The sequence below is a fragment of the Mercenaria mercenaria genome, chromosome 1 (assembly GCF_021730395.1).
Source record: "Mercenaria mercenaria strain notata chromosome 1, MADL_Memer_1, whole genome shotgun sequence".
NCBI lineage: Eukaryota > Metazoa > Mollusca > Bivalvia > Venerida > Veneridae > Mercenaria > Mercenaria mercenaria.
Genome location: NC_069361.1, coordinates 157,526 through 185,466, shown reverse-complemented (window position 1 = coordinate 185,466; position 27,941 = coordinate 157,526). Strand labels below are relative to the sequence as shown.

The window sequence follows — 27,941 nt, the reverse complement described above, 5'->3', positions numbered from 1 at the left end:
ACAGTCTTCCATTTTTAATTATTTAGAAATAAGTCCTGTTTCTTTGAGTCATATGAAGTTATGACGTCTACAGCATCACAATTTATGAGATAGAATTGGAGGTCCACTAAAGTCTGAGCAGGTCTACTAGATTTTAGCAGTTGGTGAACCTGCTGGCAACTGCTGAAGAAAGTTAAAGTTGAGGCCTGATTAGGCAGTTAATTGGCGATAATAAGGTTACTAAACACTGAAATGTTCTGACACCTACTAAAAAAAAATTAAAAAAAAAAAAAAAATTCCCTACCTACCGACCCCCATTTTTTTCAGCATGTTACAGGAAACAAACATATTTTTTTTTTATGCCTGAAATGTTATTTGTTATTTCATTTTCAACAAGTTTGAAATGTAAATGACCCTGAATCTCCAGAAAAGCGGAGGTCTGTACCCCTAGAAAATCCCTAACGGGCTTGAATAGAGGTACGGTTCCGTACCCCTAGACACTTCCATTATTAAAGTTATTTGTTGTTCATTAAAATAATGTGTAATTTAATTAGAAGTGTTTGACATCACAGGTGGCAGTAATGTACCTAGGATACAGTATGGGCAGGGTTTCAGATTAACTTTTGAACTTGGTAGCAAGCTGGGCTCCTAGACTGAAAATTTGGTAGCCCAGCTATTTGAATGGTATAATTGGGAGAATGAATATTGAATTTATTTTAATAATGACATATTTAAGCCGGACAAACCACCATTGCATGATTTCTATAGGGTCTTTGAAGACAAGGATTTTTATTCGACTTTGACGATGTACTCTCCAACGCCTCTGTGGACATCGACTATTACACTATTGGTACTTTATTTTAAAGTTGTATAAAAAGTAAAGAATTTGAAAATGAATTTTATTTTTTCAAAAACATACAGTAAATTAGTGACGGTCTCTTCAAAGATAACATCATGAACACAACAACCGTTAGGTATCATGTGAAATGTGAATAGGCAGTGAAAGAGCTGTTTATGAACACATCATAGTAACTGGTAATAACCTGTGCAAATAACTTCCTACAAGCACGGCTTTGATGGAGGTTTGCTAACACCTTGAATAAAATGCTACATCTTAACATAAAAACAACTGAAAACTGCATGTTTTACATTGTAAAAACAAGGATGAATATAAAAAAAAAACATGTTACATGGGCGTGGCCATGACATTTGGTGTCAGGGTCCTCTGAAATGCTTTGTACGCATACTTTTTGAAAAAGGACACCAAGATATTCCAACCGTGATTCCCTGGGACGCGTAAAAGTTGTCGCCGATTACACAAAAGAACTAGCCTGTCAGTCAAAGGTGGAGTTTGGGGTGGCTGCTCTGGGCTCTCGACCAATCAGATATTATTGTTTTCCAATCCCCGCATCGTCAATTAAGGTAGTATTGTTTACGTAATAGATTAAATCAACACGCGACAAACATGCCTTCGACTTAATGTGCTAAGTGTTGGCTTTGAAGTAAGATTTTTCTGAAAGAGTATTCACGTGCCTAAAAGATGGGTAATCATTGATAAAGAATTTTTTTTTTTTTCTTTTTAAATATGCCCTTAGAAGCAATGTACATGTCAAAATATGCTCATGATAACCTTTCTAACGGCTCATCGTCACAGTGGCAAAAAAAATTCAAAATTACTTTTTAGCTCACCTGAGCACAAAGTGCTCAGTGGTGAGCTTTTATGATCACCGTGTCCGTCGTCGTTGGCGTCAACATTTGACTGTTAACACTCTAGAGGTCACAATTTTGAGCCAATCTTAATGAAACTTGGTCAGAATGTTACCCTCAATAATATCTTGGATAAGTTCGATATTGGGTCATCTGGGGTCAAAAACTAGGTCACCAGGTCAAATCAAAGGAAAAGCTTGTTAACAGGCCTCGACCTAAACTTTTTTCAGCAGTTGCCAGCAGGTCCACCAACTGCTAAAATCTAGTAGACCTGCTCAGACTTTAGTGGACCTCCAATTCTATCACATAAATTGTGATGTTGTAGACATCATAACTTCATATGACTCAAAGAAACAGGACTTATTTCTAAAATAATTTAAAATGGAAGACTGTAGCAATCTGTTATCCCGAAAAATAATTATTTTGAAAAGTGTCCCAAAATATGTACACAGTAATCATCATCCTCCCGACCCGTGTTGAAAGTGAAAAAAAAAACATCAACATTTATCGGTAATAATTCTGATGATAAACTAAGTAATTGGCCTTGTTTTCATCATCAATTAACACCCCCTCAAACAGCTAAAAGAAGTGTGTCGGTTATTGTGGCATCTGAAGTGGAGATCAAAGCGGTATAGTTTCCCCGAGATTGTCATGGCATTACGTCATGTTTTCGCGCCATGTGACACATCACTGTCTGATCGTACTTTCTCGATTCCTTTAATTGTTGAGAAGAAATCAGTAAAAAAGTTTTTTCTTTAATTTTTTTAAAAGCGAATGTGCAATATCCTGAATAAACTTACATGTAAATGTGTCAAACTGATAGTGGATGTCCTACCTCTGTGACCTATTTGCCCTCAAGAAATTTACATTATTGTTTGAGAAGAATATCTAAGTGTTGTGTCAAAAATACATGTAAAAGAAAACTTACTAAAAACCGCAACGACATCATACTGCTTTATTTCAAAACCACATTTCTATTTACGTTCATGAGGTCACGTAACCTATTCTGCCGCGCTAACAGAAATCTGTTTGCCAAAAATCGTTTTACTCCACGTATTTAAATTGCTGCCGCTTTTTCATTATTTAAGATTTTTTAATTGTGTTTTTTGTACTTTCTAGTCAAAAGTCTGAATTTTATTACTATAGTATGTACCGTTTATTTACTTTAAGAAAGAAATAAATAATCAAGATTGCGCTGTTGGAAATTTTACAAAACATTATATGAAAATTTGATCGTTTTTAAAGAATTTTGCCTACATTCCTGTCGATATCTTATTGTACCCCCTGACAACAAAGTTGTAAGGGGGGGATATACTGGTTTCAGGTTGTCTGTCTGTCTGTCTGTCCGTCTGTCTGTCTGTCCGTAGACGCAATCTTGTGCGCACCATCTCTCCTTATCCCCATGACAGAATTTAATGAAACTTCACACAAGTGATCAGTACCAACAGTAGTTGTGCATGGAGCATGTTAGGTTCTTTTAGAAAAAAATTTTGCAGAGTTATGGGACTTTGTTTTTTTGTTACTATACTATATACATAGACACAATCAGCATGCCCATTCACGCACTGCAGTACGTGAATCACGTACAAAATATCAAATGCACGCATAAAAATCACTTGTTGGGGGTACATGCACGCAGAGATTCGGAACTCCAGTTCAGCTGCCAAATCGCTGTTTATTTCATTGCACACTTGCCAATTGTTTGGTATGGTCTAAAACGCAGATCCGGTCCACGAACGTTATAATTTCGTTTCCATCACCGAATTCTCGGCGTAATTGTCAGCTGTATGGAGGGGTTTGGTAAATGTTTTAGTCGGACGTCACACGGGTCGTGTGCAAAAAAAGAATGGATACGAAACGCAAAAAGGCATTTTAGCTTTAAGAAACTCAGCAAAAGGTTAACAGTATTTTATTTTTTCGATATTTAACTGCAATTTTGATACACATTGCATATCTGTAATAGTTTGGGCATTTATTATTGATGGACGAATTTTACCAGTCTTCAGTTGACTGTATGTTATTTCGGACGAATCGTGTTCCGTTCACGAAATTGGGAATACACGAATCTTGCTGAAAACATATTTATATTTAGTATAATATAGGGAGGGGTCTTTTGATTCAGAATTTCCTATCTTAACTTTGGAAAAACATTTTACATTTTCTAAAATTATCTCATCTGTTATACCCCACCGACGAGAGTTCTGTATATATATATAAAAAAAAAAAAAAAAATAAAACAACGTACTATACAAATTTCAGTAGTTAAATAGAAAATTTTCAGATCTGCGATGTAGTGTACCCCCAAATTTTGAAGTGTACCCCTATTCTGCAAAAGCAGGGGGTACATGTACCCTCAACTTTAAAAATGAGTGGGCATGCTGACAATCTTGTGCACACCATCTCTCCTCATCCCCTTGACACAATTTAATGAAACTTCACACAAGTGATCAGTACCAACAGTAGTTGTGCATGGGGCATGTTAGGTTCTTTAAGAAAAAAAATTTGCAGAGTTATGGGACTTTGTTTTTTTGTTACTATACTATATACATAGACACAATCTTGTGCGCACCATCTCTCCTCATCCCCTTGACACAATTTAATGAAACTTCACACAAGTGATCAGTACCAACAGTAGTTGTGCATGGGGCATGTTAGGTTCTTTTAGAAAACCATTTGCAGAGTTATGGGACTTTGTTTTTTTGTTACTATACTATATACATAGACACAATCTTGTGCACACCATCTCTTCTTATCCCCTTGACACAATTTAATGAAACTTCACACAAGTGATCAGTAACAACAGTAGTTGTGCATGGGGCATGTTAGGTTCTTTCAGCGACAAAAATTGCAGAGTTATGGGACTTTGTTTCTTGTTAACATACTATGTACATACAGTCTGCATATGCAATCTTGTGCGTGCCTAATCTACCAAACCCTTTCACACAATTTAATGAAACTTCACACAAGTGATCAGTACCAACCCTAGTTGTGCATGGTGCATGTTACATTCTTTTAGATAACTATTCTGCATAGTTATGGGACTACTTTTTTTTGTTACTATACTTATACATACAGTCTATATACATACAGTCCACATAATTATGCAGTCTTGTGTGTGTCAGATTGCAATGTACTGTGTCAGTGCATGAGGGGGGTACATTCATCACCTTTAGTGATAGCTCTAGTTAAAATTTGTAATAGAATTCAAACTGTATTAGTTCTCAAGCGGTGTTGAAAATTTGAAGTGATTATATTAAAAAATGAATGCACTACGCGCGTTTTTTGTGTCAAAAGTAACCGCGATGTAAATTAGATATTACGATAGGGCGCACGTGCTTGTGGAATGGAAAATTACCAGCATGACGTTTTGATATTTTTAGGATTCGCGGGTAAATTCCAGTCAATCCAGGTAATTTTGCCTTATGTAATTTCTCAATTTGGTAAAGTTACCACGTAAAAACCACTCGCCTGATCGGTGGAGTAGTCCATTCTTGTTATCCTGACTTTAACTCGCCAATGCTTATAACTGTAGAATGCCGTACTTAAGGCAAAATCAACTTTCGTTTTGTGAATTCGCCGATATGGGTACGATTGTTCCCCTATTTTTCACTTTTAAGGGTTTTATTTTATTTGCAGACCGTGATTGAAAATTGGTTGACCGTCGGTCTACCCAACTTTTGTTAGTTAGTGGACCTGCCGATATTTTGGTTGCGTCGGTCCAACGGTACACCGCTAAGGTCGAGGCCTGGTTAACACTCTAGAGGTCACAATTTTGGCCCAATCTTAATGAAACTTGGTCAGAATGTTACCCTTAATAAAATCTGGGATGAGTTTGATATTGGGTCATCTTGGGTCAAAAACTAGGTCACTGGGTCAAATCAAAGGAAAAGCTTGTTAACACTCTTAGAGGTCACAATTTTGACCCAGTCTTAATGAAACTTGGTCAGAATGTTACCCTCAATAAAATCTTGGACAAGTTCGATATTGGGTCATCTGGGGTTAAAAACTAGGTCACAAGGTCAAATCAAAGAAAAAGCTTGTTAACACTGTAGAGGCCACATTTATGACTGTATCTTCATGAAACTTGGTCAGAATGTTACTCATGATGATCTCAAGCTTTATTGTACCCCCCCACAACAAAGTTGTAAGGGGGTGGTATACTGGTTTCAGGTTGTCTGTCTGTCCGTAGACGCAATCTTGTGCGCACCATCTCTCCTTATCCCCTTGACAGAATTTAATGAAACTTCACACAAGTGATCAGTACCAACAGTAGTTGTGCATGGGGCATGTTAGGTTCTTTTAGAAAAAAAAATTGCAGAGTTATGGGACTTTGTTTTTTTGTTGCTATACTATATACATAGACACAATCTTGTGCGCACCATCTCTCCTCATCCCCTTGACACAATTTAATGAAACATCACACAAGTGATCAGTACCAACAGTAGTTGTGCATGGGGCATGTTAGGTTCTTTCAGCGACAAAAATTGCAGAGTTATGGGACTTTGTTTTTTTTGTTACTATACTATATACATAGACACGACACAATCTTGTGCGCACCATCTCTCCTCATCCCCTTGACACAATTTAATGAAACATCACACACGTGATCAGTACCAACAGTAGTTGTGCATGGGGCATGTTAGGTTCTTTTAGAAAAAAAATTTGCAGAGTTATGGGACTTTGTTTTTTTGTTACTATTCTATATACATAGACACAATCTTGTGCGCACCATCTCTCCTTATCCCCTTGACACAATTTAATGAAACTTACACAAGTGATCAGTAACAACAGTAGTTGTGCATGGGGCATGTTAGGTTCTTTCAGAAAAAAAATTTGCAGAGTTATGGGACTTTGTTTTTTTTGTTACTATACTATATACATAGACACAATCTTGTGCGCACCGTCTCTCCTCATCCCCTTGACACAATTTAATGAAACTTCACACAAGTGATCAGTAACAACAGTAGTTGTGTATGGGGCATGTTAGGTTCTTTCAGCGACATAAATTGCAGAGTTATGGGACTTTGTTTCTTTTTGTTACTATACTGTATACATACAGTCTATATACATACAGTCCACATAATTATGCAATCTTGTGTGCGTCAAATTGCAATGTACTGTGTCAGTGCATGCGGGGGGTACATTCATCACCTTTAGTGATAGCTCTAGTTTTGAATCTGGGTCATGTAGGATAAAAAAACTAGGTCACCAGGTCAAATCAAAGGAAAAGCTTGTTAACACTCTAGAGGCCACATTTATGACCATATCTTAATGAAACTTGGTCAGAATGTTAATCTTAATGATCTATAGGTCATGTTGAAATCTGGGTCAGGTGGGGTCAAAAACTAGGTCAGTGGGTCAAATCAAAGGAAACGCTTGTTAACACTCTAGAGGCCACTTCTATGACTGTATCTTCATGAAACTTAGTCAGAATGTTAATCTTGATGATCTTTAGGTCAATTTGGAATCTGGGTCATACGGGGTCAAAAACTAGGTCACTGGGTCAAATCAAAGGAAAAGTTTGTTAACATTCTAGAGTCCACATTTATGACTGTATATTCATGAAACTTAGTCAGAATGTTACTCATGATGATCTTTAGGTCAAGTTGGAATCTGGGTCATACGGGGTCAAAAACTAGGTCACCAGGTCAAATCAAAGGAAAAGTTAGTTAACACTTTAGAGGCTACATTTATGACCATATCTTAATGAAACTATCTTGATGATCTTTAGGTCAATAGGTCAGGTGAGCGATACAGGGCCTTCATGGCCCTCTTGTTGACATTTTCTTTCTAAGAAAACATGATTGTAATGTATTTAAGTGTATATGGCTCATGGAACCACACTGAATCCTAGGTACGTTACTGCCACCTGTGTTTGACATCATTGACCAGAAGCACACACACAAGGTATTTCAGTGACTGACCTTCAAATGTTATGGTTGCTGATTGCATTATTTGTAGCAGTTTTACTTTAGTTGAAACTTCGCTTTTATTTAGTAACACAGAAGCAAGTAAGGAAGTAATGAGCCAAGGCTTCTTCCCAAATGCCTACTGGAAAGCTGTGTCTGCAATGTTTGCCTACCAATTTCTGTTGCCATGTGATCTGTGTTTCCTTTCTGTTTAACCACAGCACAATTGTTGCTGTAGCACTTGTGCATGTATTTAGTTACAATTGTTTTTGTGTTTCAGAGATGAACTAAAACGTCATTACAATCTTGGAGAGTATTTTTTGGAAGTTGATGTTGAAGATGTGGCAAGTTTTGATGAAACGCTTGCTGAAAAATTATACAAACTGCCCACTGAACATCTACCTCTGGTAATAGGATACACTTAACTTTGGTTACCAAGAGTCAGAGGAGATTGGATATATTATGATGTTTTCCCTTAGTCTGTTTGGTAGATCATTTGGTTTCTGATCTATAATTGAGAATGCTTTGTTTATAGTTGTCAAATTAATGGGATGATTGCCTGTGTTGGTGCGACATTAAACCCAACAAAAAACCTTGAGGACTGAAAAAAACTGATTAGTAATTAAATAATGCCTCAAAATAAGTATTTATAGCTAGAAGTATCTATTTCCTTATTGGATACAGAAACTTTGTTAGAATATTTCCTAGAAACTGTGCTTTCATTTTATGTGAAAACACCGGGCCTCCTCTGCCATTCGCTAATGTAGCCAAATGCTACAAATTCAAAGAACTGGCTACAGATTTTTGATAGTGGCGACAAGAATTTTATACAAATTGGGTCAAATTTCAGAAATTTAGCTTCAATTTTGCAGTTTCTATCAAGAAGTGGCTGCAACTTTCTGAGGCCCAGTGGAGGCCCTGCAAAACATGAGCCCTTTGCTATTGCTTTCTGTATGTTAACTATACCTATATATGTATGCTGTTAAGTTGGCATTAATTTACTATGGTAATTATTTGTAGTTTGAGGATGCAGCAAAGGAAATAGCAGATGAAATAACAAAGCCTAGACCAGAGGGGGATGAGGATGTGCAGGATATACAAATCATGCTCACTTCTAAAGAAAACCCATGTAATATACGAGCTCTCAAGGTAGGTATACAATTATTGCTAAAGAAAAACTTTGCTGCCACAAGACTGCAGTGTGTGCATTCGCTGAATTCCATGAATAAAATTATCTAGTATTGAACTTGTTAGCTCGACTATTCGAAGAATAGTCTAGCTATTCTACTCACCCTGGCGTCGGCGTCGGCGTCACACCTTGGTTAAGTTTTTGCATGCAAGTACATACAGCAATCATTTAAAGGCATATAGCTTTGAAACTTATTTATTCTTTTTCTAGGTCAATTACCAACCTCACTGGGTCAAGTTCCATAACTCTAACATGTATTTTGGGCAGATTATGCCCCCTTTTGGACTTAGAAAAATCTGGTTAAAGTTTTATATGCAAGTTACTATCTCCAAAACTAATGTAGATATTGAATTGAAACTTCACATGTGTCTTCGGGGTTATAAAACTAGTTGATAGCACCAAGTCCCATAACTCTGACCTTCATTTTGGCCAAATTATGCCCCCTTTTGGACTTAAAACTCTTGATATTTAACATTTTTGGTAATCATTTCCTGCTTCTGTGACAATATTTCGAAAATTCTGGTTAAAGTTTTGCGTGCAAGTACATACAGCTATTACTAAAAGGCATATAGATTTGAAACTTATTTTTTCTTTTTCTAGATCAATTACCTACCTCACTGGGTCAAGTCCCATAACTCTGACATGTATTTTGGGCAAATTATGCCCCCTTTTGGACTTAGAAAATCCTGGTTAAAGTTTTACATGCAAGTTACTATCTCCAAAACTACTACAGATATTAAATTGAAACTTCACATGTGTCTTTGGGGTTATAAAACTAGTTGATAGCATCAAGTCCCATAACTCTGATATGCATTTTGGTCAAATTATGTCCCCTTTCGAACTTAAAACTCTTGATATTTAACATTTTTGGTAATCATTTCCTGCTTCTGTGACAATATTTCGAATAGTCGAGCTTGGCTGTCTTACGGACAGCTCTTGTTTTTGGAGGAGTTGTGAAACTAACTGGCAATAGCCAAAATAGTCATGTGTGAAAGACTCCTAATTTGGTTTTAACTTACTGTAAAAGAATTTGTATAGTGATGAGTAAAATTATTTGGTAGCTTTAAAAAAAAAAAAAAAAAAAAAAAAAAAAAAAAAAATTAAAACTGTGCAAGATTGGATGTTATGGGCATTATTTTTTAGGGGTATAACAATACATCAAAATATAGATGCAGAGCTCCAGATAAGATGCGTATTTGCGTAAATACGTTTTGAAATTTACAAAAAACGCATTTAAAATCAAACCTACGCGTACTGATACGCATTGAAAAAACGGGATACGTATTTTACTCGATTTAAGTGCGTAATCCAATTTTATCGTAAATTAAGCACATCCTTTTTGTAATCGAGTACAACAAACAAAAATGGTGTCTCATAAAAGCAAACGCAAACGATATTGTAAAATAATGCCATTTTCTTCTTCAAGTATATTAGTATGTGACAAGAGATGACTCGGACAAGGACAATGCCTATTGCTAAGCACGTGATCTATGATACATAATGGGTAACTGTTGAAAAAGCCGAAGCACCATACATCATTTACATGTTGTTGTTTCTGAAAAAAACATTGACAGTCAAAGTATCACTGGCTGTTGATATATCGCAGTGGTCAGTAACTGAAATTAAGATGTAGTGTAAGATGTAATGTATGCAGTAAACAAAATGTTAAAACTATTTGAATGAAGGCTCAAAAAATATTCAGGAAAACACAGCATTGGTCGACAAAGGCACTTCAACGGAGCACATGAATATCAGAAAATTATACAAACAAACAGTTATTATTATTACCCTTTTAAATGATTTTGAATTCTAAAAAACCATTTAGAATTCTAAAATACCCTTTTGAAAAAACATCTAGGAGTAAAATACCATTTGAAAAAAAAACTAGGGGGTAAAATACCCTTTAACCTAAAATCTTATCTGGAGCTCTGTAGATGCATTGCGATCCCGAGTGGCCCGATAGTATGCATCGATAGAAAAGCAGGGTTTTTTTTAACGACATCTCAATGTGTATTAAAAGCAGTTATAAACAGTGCCGTGTCTTACATTGTGTAATAATGCCAGTTGGTAGTTTTACTGTATAAAACATGGTGGCCGATAACTATTGCAATAGTATCGCAATAGTAACCTGCAATAGAATAGTATTGCAATAGTTTTTCAGCAATATCAATAGTATTGCAATATAGTCAAAATTGGCCTCAATAGTCCCCCATATTATTTTTCAGTCTGATCAAATGGCCAAGCTAGTTAAAATCCCTGGAATTGTTATAGCAGCATCGGCCATCAGGTCAAAGGCCACTCATCTGTCAATACAGTGTCGTAGTTGCCGTAATGTTGTAAACAATATAGCTGTCAAACCTGGTCTGGAGGGGTACAGCCTGCCAAGAAAATGTAACACGTAAGATAATTTGTTCTACTAAATACATGTATAAAGCTTATATTAAAAAAAACAATTTAACTAAGTACTTCCTTTTTCCTGATAAAAGCTAAATTTTACAATGACGAACATGCATCTGCAATAAAGAATACTGTAGAAAAGAGTTGTTGATGGATTTGAAGCTCTTTATTATGCCTACTTGTTTTTTGTAGAGATCAAGCAGGTCGTCCCAAATGTCCAGTAGACCCATTCTTCATTATTCCGGACAAATGTAAATGTGTGGATTTCCAAGTGTTGAAACTGCAAGAAACACCAGAGTCAGTCCCTAATGGTGAAATGCCACGACACATGCAGTTATACTGTGATAGGTAAGATCTAATTTTCCTGGCAAATACTGTAAATTGGGTTTTATTTTTGTTAGCTTAGCTGAGCACTGAGTGCTCAAGATGAGTTACTGATCATCCTGTGAATGTTGTTCCTGTGCCTCATCAACAGCTTAGCTGTTAACACTCTTGAGGTCACAATTAAGGCCCATAAAGTACCAATATCTAAAAATGTATAGGTTTGAAGGTTTAGTGAATAATATATTTGGTCACCTTGCACAGCATTGTCATCAGAATGTGTAGGCTGCTGGAAGTGCCAGTACTTTAAGAAAATGACTTATCAAATCATTAACAAAACCATTAAATTGAAATAATGGAAAAATGGTCAAATTGGTAGTTTGTTCTAGAAGTTCTTATGTTGTTTTTTTTTGGGGGGGGGGGGGGGGGGGGGGGGGGGGGGGGGGGGGTGGGGGTGCATGCATGGCCTGTTGGCAATCTGACTAAAGTACTTGATCTTCTAAACGAAGATCTGAGAACGACCTATTCACATTCGTCTCCTGTATATTTTGGATTTCCATTATTGCTATTTTTATGTTATCCAATCAGACGACTTGTTCGATTGTCAAAGGATAAGAAAAATATGCGGTTATTCCAGGACTCGAACTCGGGACCCCTCGCTTACAAAGCAAGTGGCCTACCGACTGAGCTAACCGGCTATCTGATACATTACGACATAAGAATTGTAAATATCAAAAGTCAATGCTACATGTAGATTTGCAAGATGTTGTAAGCTAGGCTCTGATTGGCTAGTGAAAGAGCCGTCAGAACGAGGCAATGAATAGGTCGTTTTCAGATCCTATGCGTAGCGTAATATAGGAGATGTACTTTAGTCAGATTGGGCCTGTTGGGTAAGTAGTTAGAATGTGTACCTATTGTGTATTTTAGGTATATTTGTGACAAAGTGGTGCCTGGTAATAGAGTTACTGTGATGGGAATTTTCTCCATCAAAAAGACTGGAAAACCAACAAAGGTAAGTTTGAAAACTATTGTCTTGTTATGCAAATGGAAGTTTCATTATTGCGGACATTAGCCAGGGTCATTTCTAAATGCTGCAATTGTCAAATTTTGTTTAAAGTTATTTCTCAGAAATTAACTATGGGATGTAAATGGTCTACAGGGATCTGAAAGATATATTCAGTGGGAGTTCTTGACATGTGGATATTTGGCCATGTGGTTATCGGTTGAAAAATGACTGGAGCTTGAAACAAAGGGAGTTGAATATGTTTATATGATTAAGATACAGTAAATTTGGCATTATTATTGACAAAACAAATGTGTCCAATTCCTATGATATTACATGCCCATCCTCTGCAACTTGTGAATTTTTCTGTTGCATTTGCCCTTTTCTGTCATTACCACTTTTCTATTGGCAAACATTTTTGTATAGTCCAGCATACTGTCCTTAGGTCAACTCTTGGAAATAATGATAAATTATTTTTGGCCATAAAGCATTGTCTTTTTTTCCAAGACAAAAAAGAAACACACACCTTCAATGTTTCTTCAACTTGTTTCTCCGGTTAAGTTTATTATTAATCCCAGCAATTTAAAACAGCTGGTAACAAACTGTGAAGTACTGCAAAATATGACATAAAGCAATACATTTTTGGGCATCAATTTCACTTTTGATCTCTATTTTAAATGTCATGAAACCAACAAACTTCTTTTAGCATTTTTCTTTAGGAGTGGGGGTGGGGTATTATTTGAATATGAAATGGAAATCGCATTGTTTAGTAACATAATTATTTCGATTTCACAAAAATTGTTAAGAGCTTTTGTTGGCTCACCTGAGCCAAAGGCTCATGGTGAGCTTTTGTGACCGCTCAATGTCCGTTGTGTGTCATCCGTCGTGTGCCCATCAACATTTTATAATTGTTCAAAGAAATTAATTCCATGCAGAACTCTGGTTGCCATGGCAACCGAAAGGAAAAACTTAAAAAATCTTCTTGTCCCAAACCGCAAGGCATAGAGCCTTGATATTTCGCATGTGGGGGGGTCTCAAGTTTAAACCGGTTTAAGCTCCCCAGTGGTGTTTTTGCCACTGACTGTTCCAAGGCGGTGCCCCACTGTGTTCCTTTGTTAGTTCGTTTTGTCCTCTTGTGTAGGCTTTGTGTGTGTGTGCGTGTATGTGTGTGTGTTCCTTTGTTTGTTCGTTTTGTCCTCGTGTGTTGGCTTTGTGTGTGCATTTGTGGTGTGAACGTCTGCGTGCTGTAGGTTTCGTTTTGGGGAGGCTGCGATTTTGTTACGTGGCATTCCCTGTTTGATATTTGTCTTTGTTTTTAGCTCACCTGTAGCAAAGTGACAAGGTGAGCTTTTGTGATCACGTGGCGTCCGTCCGTGCGTGCGTGCGTAAACTTTTGCTTGTGACCACTCTAGAGGTCACATTTTTCATGGGATCTTTATGAAAGTTGGTCAGAATGTTCATCTTGATGATAACTAGGTCAAGTTCGAAACTGGGTCACGTGCCATCAAAAACTAGGTCAGTAGGTCTAAAAATAGAAAAACCTTGTGACCTCTCTAGAGGCCATATATTTCACAAGATCTTCATGAAAATTGGTCAGAACGTTCACCTTGATGATATCTAGGTCAAGTTCGAAACTCGATCACGTGCCTTCAAAAACTAGCTCAGTAGGTCAGATAATAGAAAAACCTTGTGACCTCTCTAGAGGCCATATTTTTCAAGAGGTCTTCATTAAAATTGATCAGAATGTTCATCTTGATGATATCTAGGTCAAGTTCGAAACTGGGTCACATGCGGTCAAAAACTAGGTCAGTAGGTCTAAAAATAGAAAAACCTTGTGATGTCTAGAGGCCATACTTCTCAATGGATCTTTATGAAAATTGGTGAGAGTGTTCAGCTTGATGATATCTAGGTCAAGTTCATAACTGGGTCGTGTGCGTTCAAAAACAAGGTCAGTAGGTCGAAAAATAGAAAAACCTTGTGACCTCTCTAGAGGCCATATTTTTCATGAGATCTTCATGAAAATTGGTGAGAATGTTCACTTGATGATATCTAGGTCAAGTTCAAAAGTGTGTCACGTGCCTTCAAAAACTAGGTCATTAGGTCAAATAATAGAAAAACCTTGTGACCTCTCTAGAGGCCATATTTCTCAATGGATCTTCATGAAAATTGGTCAGAATGTTCACCTTGATGATATCTAGGTCAAGTTTGAAACTGGGTCACCTGGGGTCAAAAACTAGGTCAGTAGGTCTGAAAATAGAAAAACTTTGTGACCTCTCTAGAGGCCATATTTTTCATGGGACTTTATGAAAATTAGTCAGAATGTTCACCTTAAATGATATCTAAGTCAAGTTCAAAACTGGGTCACATGCGGTCAATAACTAGGTCAGTAGATCTAAAAATAGAAAAACCTTGTGACCTCTCTAGAGGCCATATTTTTCAAGAGGTCTTCATTAAAATTGATCAGAATGTTCATCTTGATGATATCTAGGTCCAATTTTCGAAACTGGGTCACATGCGGTCAAAAACAAGGTCGTAGGTCTAAAAATAGAAAAACCTTGTGATGTCTTTAGAGGCCTTATTTTCCAATGGATCTTTATAAAAATTTGGGTGAGGTGTTCCGCTTGATTGATATCTAGGTAAAGTTCATAACTGGGTTGTGTGCGTTCAAAAATTTGGTCAGTAGGTTGAAAAATAGAAAAACCTTGTGCCCTCTCTAGAGGCCATATTTTTCATAAGATCTTCATGAAAATTGGTGGGGAATGTTCACTTGGTGATATCTAGGTCATGTTCAAAAGTGTTTTCACGTGCCTTCAAAAACTAGGTCATTTAGGTCAGATAATAGAAAACCTTGTGACCTCTCTAGAGGTCATATTTTTCAATGGATTTCATGAAAATTGGTCAGAATTTTTTTATCTTGATGATATCTGGGGTCACATAAGCTCAAAAACTAGGTCACTATGTCAGATAATAGAAATAACGACGTCATACTCAGTTCAACACTGGGTCATGTGGGGATAGGTGAGCGATTCAGGACCATCATGGTTCTCTTGTTTACATAGACTTATGTAGGAAAAAAACTTCGAAAAATCTTCTTGTCTGAAACTGGAAGGCCTAGGTTTTTGATATTTGGTAGGTTCCCTTTTCCCTAGTGTTTCTCTACCAAAATTGTTCAGATTATGTCCCTGGGGGGGAAAAGAGCCCTGCCCTGGGGGTCCCAAGTTTATCATAAACTTACATAGGAAAAAAAACTAAGATCTTCTTGTCTGAAAGTTACACAGGAAAGAATTACTTCAAAAATTATCAGATCATATTTCCTAGACTGTTTTAAAATAATTATCTGATGATCCCAAGTGATTAGGGATCAATTGACTGTGACCTTGACCTACTGACCTACTTTCTTGTTTTTATGCCCCCGAAGGGAGGCATATTAGTTTTCAACTGTCTGTCCGTTCGTTAGTTCATTCGTTCGTTCGTCACAACAATAACTTTTTGCATGAAGGCACTTTACTCGCGAACCACTGCACCCAGGACCAAACTTCACATGCTGATAGTACTTACTGAGTACACCACCCCTACTGACTTTGGGTTCACCAGGTCAAAGGTCAAGGTCACAGGGGCCAACGTTAACTTTTTGCATGAAGGCACTTTACACGTGAACCACTTCATACAGGACCTCTAAACTTCACATGCTGATAGTACTTAATGAGGACACCACCCTACTGACTTTAGGGTCACCAGGTCAAAGGTCACGGTCACGGGCTAACGTTAACTTTTTGCATGAAGGCACTTTACTCACGAACCACTGCACCCAGGACCTTTAAACTTCACTTGCTGATAGTACTTAATGAGTACAACCCCCCCTATGACTTTGGGGTCACAGGTCAAAGGTTTAAACACAGGGGCAACGTTAACTTTTGCATGAAGGCACTTTACTCGCGAACCACTTCACCCAGGACCTTCAAACTTCACATGCTGATAGTACTTATTAAGTACACAACCCCCATGACTTTTGGGTCACCAGGTCAAAGGTTTAAGGTGTGCAGGGGGATTTGTCACCATTAGTGACAGCTCTTGTTAAAAATACAGCCTTTGAAATTTGGATGACATGTACAGTTTTGCACACCAAAATTTTAAAACTGACTTTCAGTTACCATTAATTTTGACCTACTGACCTACCTTCTTAATATTTTAGCATCAGTTTGCCATTTGAAACATGGGCTCATATTACTCGGGTGAGCGATACAGGGTCATGATGACCCTCTTGTTTTGCATAGGAGCGGAGGGATTGCACAATGATCACGTCCTCACCCTAAATATTTGAGTACAAATATATAAAAAAAAAAAGGGAACAGTGAAAGAAAATATTATGGGAGAAAATGTTTAAGAAAATTTTATTTCATCTATAGCAAGGTGCAAGGGACAAAGTTAATGTTGGTATCAGAGTCCATACTTCAGAGTATTAGGGGTACAGGTCGACACCGAGGGTCAGGGTCGCACATCAGGAACCTCGATAAACCCTGCTGAGGAAGAGGAAATTTCGCAGGTTGGCAAAGAGTCCAAATAAATTTTTGAGACAGTGGCAAAAAATGTGCTCCATCTATCTATGGCAGTCTGGACATTAAAAAGCCATTGCTTGCCCCCTGTTTGGTGGTTCGAGGGAAAAAGGTTTAAAATCATAAAATTTTTTTTGTACCCCCGACAACAAAGTTGTAAGGGGGGGTATATGGTTTCAGGTTGTCTGTCTGGCAGTCTGTCGTAGACGCAATCTTGTGCGCATCATCACTCCTTATCCCCTTGACAGAATTTAATGAAACTTCACACAAGTGATCAGTACCAACAGTAGTTGTGCATGGGCGTGTTAGGTTCTTTTAGAAAAAAAATTTGCAGAGTTATGGGACTTTGTTTTTTTGTTACTATACTATATACATAGACACAATCTTGTGCGCACCATCTCTCCTCATCCCCTTGACACAATTTAATGAAACTTCACACAAGTGATCAGTACCAACAGTAGTTGTGCATGGGGAATGTTAGGTTCTTTTAGAAAAAAAAATTTGCAGAGTTATGGGACTTTGTTCTTTTGTTACTATACTATATACATAGACACAATCTTGTGCGCACCATCGCTCCTCATCCCCTAGACACACTTTAATGAAACTTCAGACAATTGATCAGTAACAACAGTAGTTGTGCATGGGGCATGTTAGGTTCTTTCAGAAAAAAAATTTGCAGAGTTATGGGACTTTGTTTTTTTTGTTACTATACTACATACATAGACACAATCTTGTGCGCACCATCTCTCCTCATCCCCTTGACACAATTTAATGAAACTTCACACAAGTGATCAGTAACAACAGTAGTTGTGCATGGGGCATGTTAGGTTCTTTCAGAAAAAAATTTTGCAGAGTTATGGGACTTTGTTTTTTGTTACTATACTATATACATAGACACAATCTTGTGCGCACCATCTCTCCTCATCCCCTTGACACAATTTAATGAAACTTCACACAAGTAATCAGTAACAACAGTAGTTGTGCATGGAGCATGTTAGGTTCTTTCAGCGACAAAAATTGCAGAGTTATGGGACTTTGTTTCTTGTTAACATACTATGTACATACAGTCTTCATATGCAATCTTGTGCGTGCCTAATCTGCCAAACCCTTGCACACAATTTAATGGAACTTCATACAAGTGATCAGTACAAACCCAAGTTGTGCATGGGGCATGTAACATTCTTTTAGATAAATATTCTGCATAGTTATGGGACTTTGTTTTTTGTTACTATACTGTATACATACAGTCTATAAACATACAGTCCACATAATTATGCAGACTTGTGTGCGTCAAATTGCAATGTACTGTGTCAGTGCATGCGGTGGGGGGGGGGGGGGGGGTACATTCATCACCTTTAGTGATAGCTCTAGTTTAATGTTGTTTTATTTTGCCCCCAAAAAATTTAGGATGGCAATTAGGTTAGCCCTTGACCATCTGTAAACATCGGTAGTTTGCATATCTCAAAAAGTATTTGATCTAGAAATATCAAATATCATAGGAATGTTAATAAGCATGTGAAGTTTGACTTGGTATTTCACTCTGCAAGACCAGAAGACCAGAGAAAGTGACTTTGACTTGGAACACGTTAAAAATGGTTGAAATTTTGCTTTCCATAAAGTAACATATGACAATATGATGTCATCAGTGTCCTCTGGACACAAACTAGTTGTGTTTAGTGAAACACATCCAACTATTATTTGAAAGTATGATGTTTGGAAAACTTTTAAAAATGTTATAATTAAACCCCTTCATCCATTAAAATAATGCGTTGAAAAAGTTGAATTTAAGAGCTATTGTTGAGAGTTGTAGTTGTGTTGAACTACCTTTAATAACGTACATTTCTGGTAATGTATTACAGGATGCCTGATGGTCTAACACGTCGAGGAGATGTAAACTTGCTCATGCTGGGTGATCCTGGCACAGCTAAGTCACAGCTACTGAAGTTTGTTGAGAGATGTTCTCCAATAGCAGTATATACATCTGGTAAAGGAAGCAGTGCCGCAGGTCTCACGGCCTCTGTATCCAGAGATCCACAAACGGTAAAAGTCTTGCAGTAATTCACCCAGCTTGAGTAAGTAAGAGATGATTGAACAAATTAACTTTGGATGAAAGAAAAAAAACATGAAATAATGTTTGGCATTGTTGTTAATAGAGTGGTTTCCTGTCAAGTATAGAGAGCTTTCCAAGCAATATGCAAGACTTGTTTTGCTTAATGATTTCAGAGAAATTTTGTCATGGAAGGCGGAGCTATGGTGTTGGCAGATGGAGGCGTGGTCTGTATTGATGAGTTGACAAGATGAAGAGGATGATCGTGTTGCCATTCACGAGGCCATGGACAGCAAACTATTTCCATTGCAAAGGTAAGAGAATGTATCTTACAAATTTTAACTGAGTAAAGATTTAGATATGGTTGTTTTAATGTTATTTTGATCATTTTTTTACAGTCATTATGATAACCTGTATAAAGATGTATCTATAGAAATCATTCTGCTTACCAGTCTGTGACAAGAACAAATACATCAGACACAGAGGTAGCATTATTTAGTAAAAGCTGCAAAAATGTTGTTTTATAAAAGAGGGATAGAACTTTTTTTAAAAAAATTTGCACTTGCTAATTTAAGTAAGAAATTTCAGCTTGCAAAAAATCATTTACATCACAGTTCCTTTCAGCCATTCTTGATATAAATTTTATGCACATGTAAATACCTAGTAGTTTTTTTGCACTAATGTGTGGCACAATCACACAATTTTGTGTATCAAATATTTTAGATAAAGTACCACAGTGGGATTAAAATCTGCAAACCAGTATACAGGATATATATACACACACACTGTAAAAACACCATCAGCAAATGCGAGTTTACAGCAGATTGGAACTGAAAGTAAAGAAAATGAAAACTTGTCAACATTTCCATATCAGTTCTTTTTCATGCGCAAAATTTTTGAGAGCAATTTCAGAAGTCGCTCGCATTTTCAAAGTGTATTTTGCAAGTATGTGAACTTAAACTTCAAACCCTAATAGTTCTTTTACTTCTATGTTTACAGGCAGGTATTACAACAACATTAAACTCGCGATGTTCAGTGCTGGCTGCGGCTAACAGTGTGTATGGAAGATGGGATGATACAAAAGGGGAAGAGAACATTGACTTTATGCCGACCATTCTCTCAAGATTTGATATGATCTTTATTGTTAAAGATGAACATGATGAGGCAAGAGATACTGTAAGTATACAAAGTCATCATTTAATCCTTGCAGCAAACTTAAGTTTGGCAGATGAACGCAGAAATTCACAGAAAAATACATTTTTAGCTCGACTATTCGAAGAATAGTCTAGCTATTCTACTCACCCTGGCGTCGGCGTCACACCTTAAGTTTTTGCATGCAAGTACATACAGCTATCATTTAAAAGGCATATAGCTCTGAAACTTATTTTTTCTTTTTCTACCTCAATTACCTACCTCACTGGGTCAAGTTCCATAACTCTAACATGTATTTTGAGCAAATTATGCCCCCTTTTGGACTTTGAAAATTCTGGTTAAAGTTTTACTTGCAAGTCACTATCTCCAAAACTAATGCAGATATTGAATTGAAACTTCACATGTGTCTTCGGGGTTATAAAACTAGTTGATAGCATCAAGTCCCATAACTCTGACCTTCAGTTTGGCCAAATTGTGCCCCCTTTGTGACTTAGAAAATTCTGGTTAAAGTTTTGCGTGCAAGTACATACAGCTATTACTAAAAGGCATATAGATTTGAAACTTAATTTTTCTTTTTCTAGATCAATTACCTACCTCACTGGGTCAAGTCCCATAACTCTGACATGTATTTTGGACAAATTATGCCCCCTTTTGGATGTTAAAGTTTACATGCAAGTTACTATCTCCAAAACTAATGCAGATATTGAATTGAAACTTCACATGTGTCTTCGGGATTATAAAACTAGTTGATAGAATCAAGTCCCATAACTCTGACATGTATTTTGGGCAAATTATGCCCCCTTTTGGACTTAGAAAATCCTGGTTAAAGTTTTGCGTGCAAGTACATAAAGCTATTACCAAAAGGCATATAGCTTTGAAACTTATTTATTCTTTTTCTAGGTCAATTACCAACCTCACTGGGTCAAGTTCCATAACTCTAACATGTATTTTGAGCAAATTATGCCCCCTTTTGGACTTAGAAAATTCTGGTTAAAGTTTTACATGCAAGTTACTATCTCAAAAACTAATGCAGATATGGAATTGAAACTTAACGTTTCTTCGGGTTATAAAACTAATTGATAGCATCAAGTCCCATAACTCTGATATGCATTTTGTCAAATTATGTCCCCTTTCAACTTAAAACTCTTTTAATATTTAACATTTGGGTAATAATTTCCTACTTCTGTGACAATATTTCGAATAGACGAGCTTGATTGTCTTATGGACAGCTCTTGTTAATGCAGAAATGATGCAGTGGCCGAGTGGTTTAGGTCGCTATCTTCAAATTTACTTGCACTGAACTGATGTGGGATTAAGCTCACTTTGGGATAGAACGCTTCATGTGAGGAAGCCATCCAGCTGGCTTACAGAAGGTCATTAGTTCTACCTGGTGCCTGCCGTTGATGCTTGTTCGTTTGTTTTGAGTTTAAACGCCGTTTTTCAACAGTATTTTCAGTCATGTAATGGCAGGCAGTTAACCTAACCAGTGTTCCTGGAATCTGTACCAGTACAAACCTGTTCTCCGCAAGTAACTGCCAACTTCCCCACAGAATCAGAGGTGAAGGACTAATGATTTCAGACACAGTGTCGTTTATCAATAGTCCTGGAGAACATACGCCCCGTAACAATACTTGGAGGGGTACCTGGTTCCTGCCTCCAACATAAAAAGCAGGAGAATTGCCATATGACCTATAATAGTATCAGTGTGAGATAAAACCAACCAAAACAGCAGAAATGTTGCATGTATGAACACATAGAACTTGTTTCAGCTTCACTTTGATGATAGAACATTTGAATTGTTAGAAAGTAACCAGTTTAGCCAGCAGTAGAATGTACCTGTCAGGCCTGTGTTAATATTTTTGTACCCCCCACCCCGGACAACAGTTGAAAGGGGGGTATACTGGTTTCAGGTTGTCCGTCTGTCCGTAATCTTGTGCGCACCATCTCTCCTCATCCCCTTGACACAATTTAATGAAACTTCACACAAGTGATCAGTAACAATGCATGGGGCATGTTAGGTTCTTTCTGGGAAAAAATTTGCAGAGTTATGGGACTTTGTTTTTTGTTACTATACTATATACATAGACTCAATCTTGTGAGCACCATCTCTCCTCATCCCCTTGACACAATTTAATGAAACTTCACACAAGTGATCAGTAAAAACAGTAGCTGTGCATGGGGCATATTAGGTTCTTTCAGAAAAAAAATTTGCAGAGTTACGGGACTTTGTTTTTTGTTACATACTATATACATAGACACAATCTTGTGCGCACCATCTCTCCTCATCCCCTTGATAATGCACGAGGGCACCTGGGGTCTTCCTCCACCATCAAAGCTGGAAAGTCGCCATATGACCTATAATTGTGTCGGTGCAACGTTAAACCCAACAAAACAAACAAACAAACAAACAATTTAATGAAACTTCACACAAGTGATCAGTAACAACAGTAGTTGTGCATGAGACATGTTAGGTTTTTCAACAACAAAAATTGCAGAGTTATGGGACTTCGTTTCTTGTTAACATACTATGTACATACAGTCTGCATATGCAATCTTGTGCGCGCCTAATCTTCCGAACCCTTGCACACAATTTAATGAAACTTCACACAAGTGATCAGTACAAACCCTAGTTGTGTATGGTGCATGTTACGTTCTTTTAGATAAATATTCTGCATAGTTATGGCACTTTGTTTTTTGTCTATATACATACAGTCCACATAATTATCAGCATGCCCATTCACACAATGCAGTACGTGAATCACGCACAAAATATCAAATGCACGCATAAAAATCACTTGTTGGGGGTACATGCATGTAGAGATTCGGAACTCCTATGTTCAGCTGCCAAATCGCTGTTTATTTCATCACGCACTTGCCAGTTGTATGGTATGGTCTAAAACGCAGATCTGGTCCAGGGACGTGATAATTGGGTTTCCATCACCAAATTCTCGGCATCAGCCGCATAGAGGGGTTTGGTAAGTGTTTTAGTCAGACATCACACGGGTCGTGTGCAAAAAGGTATGGAAGCGAAATGCAAAAAAGCATTTTAGCTTTTATGAACTCAGCAAAAGGTTAATTAACAGGTTGTTTTTTTCTTCAATATTTAACTGCAGTTTTGATACACATTTCATATCTGTAATAGTTTGGGCATTTATTATTGATCGGCGATTTTTACCAGTCTTCAGTTGACTGTATGTTATTTCGGACGAATCGTGTTCCGTTCACGAAATTGGGAATACATGAACCTTGCTGAAAACTTATTTATATTTAGTATGATATAGGGAGGGGTCCTTTGATTCAGAATTTCCTATCTTAACGTTGGAAAAACATTTTAAATTTTAAGTTATCTCATCTGTTATACCCCACCCACGAGAGTTCTGCTTGAAAAAATACATGCCTATACAAGTTTCAGTAGTTAAATTGAAAAATTTCAGATCTGCCATGTAGTGTACCCCCAAATTTTGAAGTGTACCCCTATCTTGCAAAAGCAGTGGGTACATGTACCCTTAACTTCAAAAATGAGTGGGCATGCTGATTAGTGATGAAACGATGGTCGAGTTAAATCGAATAATCGTCGCCGGCAGCCGCAGGTCGCCGACTATCGATGTTGGAGTTCTGAAATCGATGTCGCTAGCGCTTTTCGCGCAATTGATCCCTTTCCGTTCATTCCATATATCCGTTATTTTCATACATTTCGTTAATTAAACCGCAAGGGACGTCACTCTCCCGCGTTAAAAAATGGCAGAAAAAAGTGTCAATGCGGACACCGAAATATTTCCCTTTCCAGGAAAAGTTCGGTCGACTGTGTCGGCTTATTTTGGCTTCGAAAAAACAAAACAAGGACCACCTATTAAAGAAAACCTCAACATGCAATCTGTTATTTGCAAACTCTGCCAAAAAATCATATGTGAACAAAGATATGTTTTCGTACCCAAACTATTCGAACCCTTCGTAATTCGTATGGACTTTGTGAATTATTAAACAATGATCCCGATGTACCTCTCTGTGTCTGTCAATTTGTCAACCTTATTTTGAAATAGTCTTGAACTGTCTTGTTTTATATTTATCTTATCAAGCCAACGAGATTGAGATTAATTAATCAATTTTATACTTATAGAAATTTATAGTTAAATGTAAAAATGCATTCCCTAAATACATTAAATGTATTCACCATGATCACTTGACACTTGTTATTGGTTTAATTTACTTATCAAGAAAAGTATTTACGAGTACAATTTTAATAAACATCCTTAAAATGAACATGGACCAATACTGGTAAATTGTAGAATGAGAAGACTACTGTATTGTTACATAAAAGTGTTAATGTGCAAGTTTGCAAGTTTACTGAACTAAATTTTTCTTTGCTAGATGTTAAGATAATAGATGTACTTTGTACTTAAAAAGAACTAAGAATCTACCAATTAAAATTATTTTTGAATATTTCTTGGATTCTGTTGTAAACCTTCTTTCTTTAAAGGACTGACAAAACATGCATGAAATTATCTGAAATGTATTGCCTAAGTGGAATCTATAATAAGAGTATAATTATAGGTAAGTCTGAATGCTTTTACTTTCGATTATATAATCGATTGTGAATCGAAATAGCTGTTCAGATTCGATTCGATTATCGATTTTGTTTTGAAACCGATTTTACAACACTAATGCTGATTATGCAATCCTGTGTGCGTCAAAGTGCAGTGTACTGTGTCAGTGCATGCGGGGGGTACATTCATCACCTTTAGTGATAGCTCTAGTTTACATCAGACCAATGTTAGAATGTATCTGTCATGCCAGTGTTAGAATATACCAGTCAGGCTAATGTTAGTATGTATCCGTTACAGAGACTAGCCAAGCATGTAATGAACGTGCATCTGAATGCATTACAAATGACGGAGGAACCAGCTGAAGGTGAAATAGATCTGATGACACTGAAGAAGTACATCAACTATTGTAGAAAGTAAGTTTTCAGTAATGATAGGATACATAGTAGGGGAGTCATTGTCTGCTACAGTACTTTATCAAAATATAACTCAGCTGATTTTAACCATGTGTTTAAAGGTAGAGATTAACTGGGTGCAAATGATTAAATACCCGTTAACTTACCTTGTGCTATTTTCAAGAAAGAAATATTTTTTCTTACATGAAAAGAAGGCTGTGAAGAAACTTACTGTGTAAGATGAAATAACAGCTTAAGTGTTGCAATTTATATTACAGGAAGTGCGGGCCACGTTTATCTCCGGAAGCAGCAGAGAAATTGAAGAATCGCTATGTTCTCATGCGGAACAGTGCCGGGGAATATGAACGAGAAACTGGGAAGAAAGTCAGCATACCCATCACAGTCAGGTATATTGATTGTTTTATGCATAATTCCACTTAACAGTTACTGTATGTGACCTCATGTTTTTATTTCGATGTAAATGAGATGTGGAACCAAAATTTGTAGTCCTGTTTGGCGCCATATAACCTATACTGTGTTGGAGCGCCGTAAAACCCAAATAAATAAATATGTGACACAGTAAAAGCTGCTGTATGAGACCTGTGTAGGTGGTTTTCTAAGTAATGCCACTGTAAGAGCTGCTGTAGATGATATGTAAGTGGTTTTATTAGCTCACCTGTCACATAGTGACAAGGTGAGCTTTTGTGATCACCCTTCGTCCGTCAACAATTTCTTGTCTGCACGATAGTGGTTTCATTTATGATTTTATTTTAACCAGACTTGCACACAGCTTGTGTCGACATAAGATCTCAGTTCCTTTCTTGAACTGGCCAGTTCCCATTATGGGTTCCAGAGTTATGGCCCCTGAAAGGGCCAAAATATGCTATTTTGACCTTGTTCTGCACATAGCAGCATAATTTATAATTTGATTTTTACCAAACTGGCACACAACTGTATCACCATAAGATCTTCGTTCCTTTTTGAACTGGCCAGGTTCCGATATGGGTTCCAGAGTTATGGCCCTGAAAGGGCCAGAATAAGCTATTTTGACTCTGTCTGCACATAGCAGCTTCATTTATGATTTGAATTTAATCAAACTTGCACAAAACTTGTGTTGCCATAAGATCTCAGTTCCTTTATTGAACCGGCCAGATCCCTTAATGGGTTCCAGAGTTATGGCCCCTGAAAGGGCCAAAATTAGCTTTTTTGACTTTGTCTGCACAATAGCAGCTTCATTTATGATTTGATTTTAACCAAACTTGCACACAACTTGTATCACCACAAGATCTTGGTTCTTTTCTTGAACTGGCCAGATTTCGTCATTGGTTCTAGAGTTATGGCCCCTTAAAGGTCCAAAATTGGCTATTTTGGCTTTCACAGCCATATAGAGACTTCATTTATGGTTTTATTTGATACAAACTTCCAAAATACCTTCAACAACAATAAATCTTGGATTCCATGGCAAATCAGATCCAATCATAGGTTCCAGAGTTATTTTATATCTGATTACCTCCCCTGATTGTAATCAAAATGGATTTATATCAGTAATTACTTATAGGACTTATTTGAAATTTCATTATTGTCATTAGTTGCACTGAGCCAATCAGGGTAGATAACTATGGACTGATTTTATGTCAAATTACCTCCCTTTATTTCAAATTAAAATGGGTATAATTATCTCCGTAACTAATGAAGATACTGATCTGAAATTTCATTTATGTCAACAGATTTATTTGGCAGATCCTTCTTTTGTTCACTTACAATAATTTTCTTTTTAATTACTTTTACGTTACTATAAATAGCTTATTTTTAGTAACTTTTTAGCTCATCTGATTTTTTGAAAAAAAATGATGAGTTATTGTCATCACTTGAGCGGTTGTCGGCGTCGGCGTTGCCTGGTTAAGTTTTATGTTTAGGTCAGCTTTTCTCCTAAACTATCAAAGCTATTGCTTTGAAACTTGGAATACTTGTTCACCATCATAAGCTGACCCTGTATAGCAAGAAACATAACTCCATCTTGCTTTTTGCAAGATTTATGGCCCCTTTTGTACTTAGAAAATATCAGATTTCTTGGTTAAGTTTTATGTTTAGGTCAACTTTTCTCCTAAACTATCAAAGCTTTTGCTTTGAAACTTGGAATACTTGTTCACTATCATAAGCAGACCCTGTACATCAAGAAACATAACTCCATCTTGCTTTTTGCAAGAATTATTGCCCCTTTTGGACTTAGAAAATCAGTTTTCTTGGTTAAGTTTTATGTTTAGGTCAGCTTTTATCCTAAACTATCAAAGCTATTCCTTTAAAACTTGCAACACTTGTTCACCATTATAAGCTGACCCTGTACAGCAAGAAACATAACTCCATCCTGCTTTTTGCAAGATTTATGGCCCCTTTTGGACTTAGAAAATATCAGATTTCTTGGTTAAGTTTTATGTTTAGGTCAACTTTTTCTCTTAAACTATCAAAGCTATTGCTTTAAAACTTGCAACTCTTATTCACCATCATAAGCTGACCCTGTACAGCAAGCAACATAACTCCATCCTGCTTTTTTATCCCCCCGCCAAAGGCGAAGGGGATATTAGAAATGCTTTCCGTCCGTGCGTCCGTCCGTCCGTCCGTCCGCAACGATCTTTGTCCGGAGCATAACTCCAAAAGTACTGGAGGGATTTTCTTCAAACTTCATACACTGATAGAACACATTGGGAGGAAGTGCAGTATGCAAGAACAATAACTTTACCTTGCCTATTT

General features: G+C 37.0%; 1 pseudogene; it reads left to right on the top strand.

Annotated features, from left to right (window-relative positions):
* Positions 1 to 25,649, top strand: part of LOC128555394 (DNA replication licensing factor mcm5-A-like) — a 34,733-nt pseudogene extending 9,084 nt beyond the window's left edge.
* Positions 25,650 to 27,941: the final 2,292 nt, after the last annotated feature.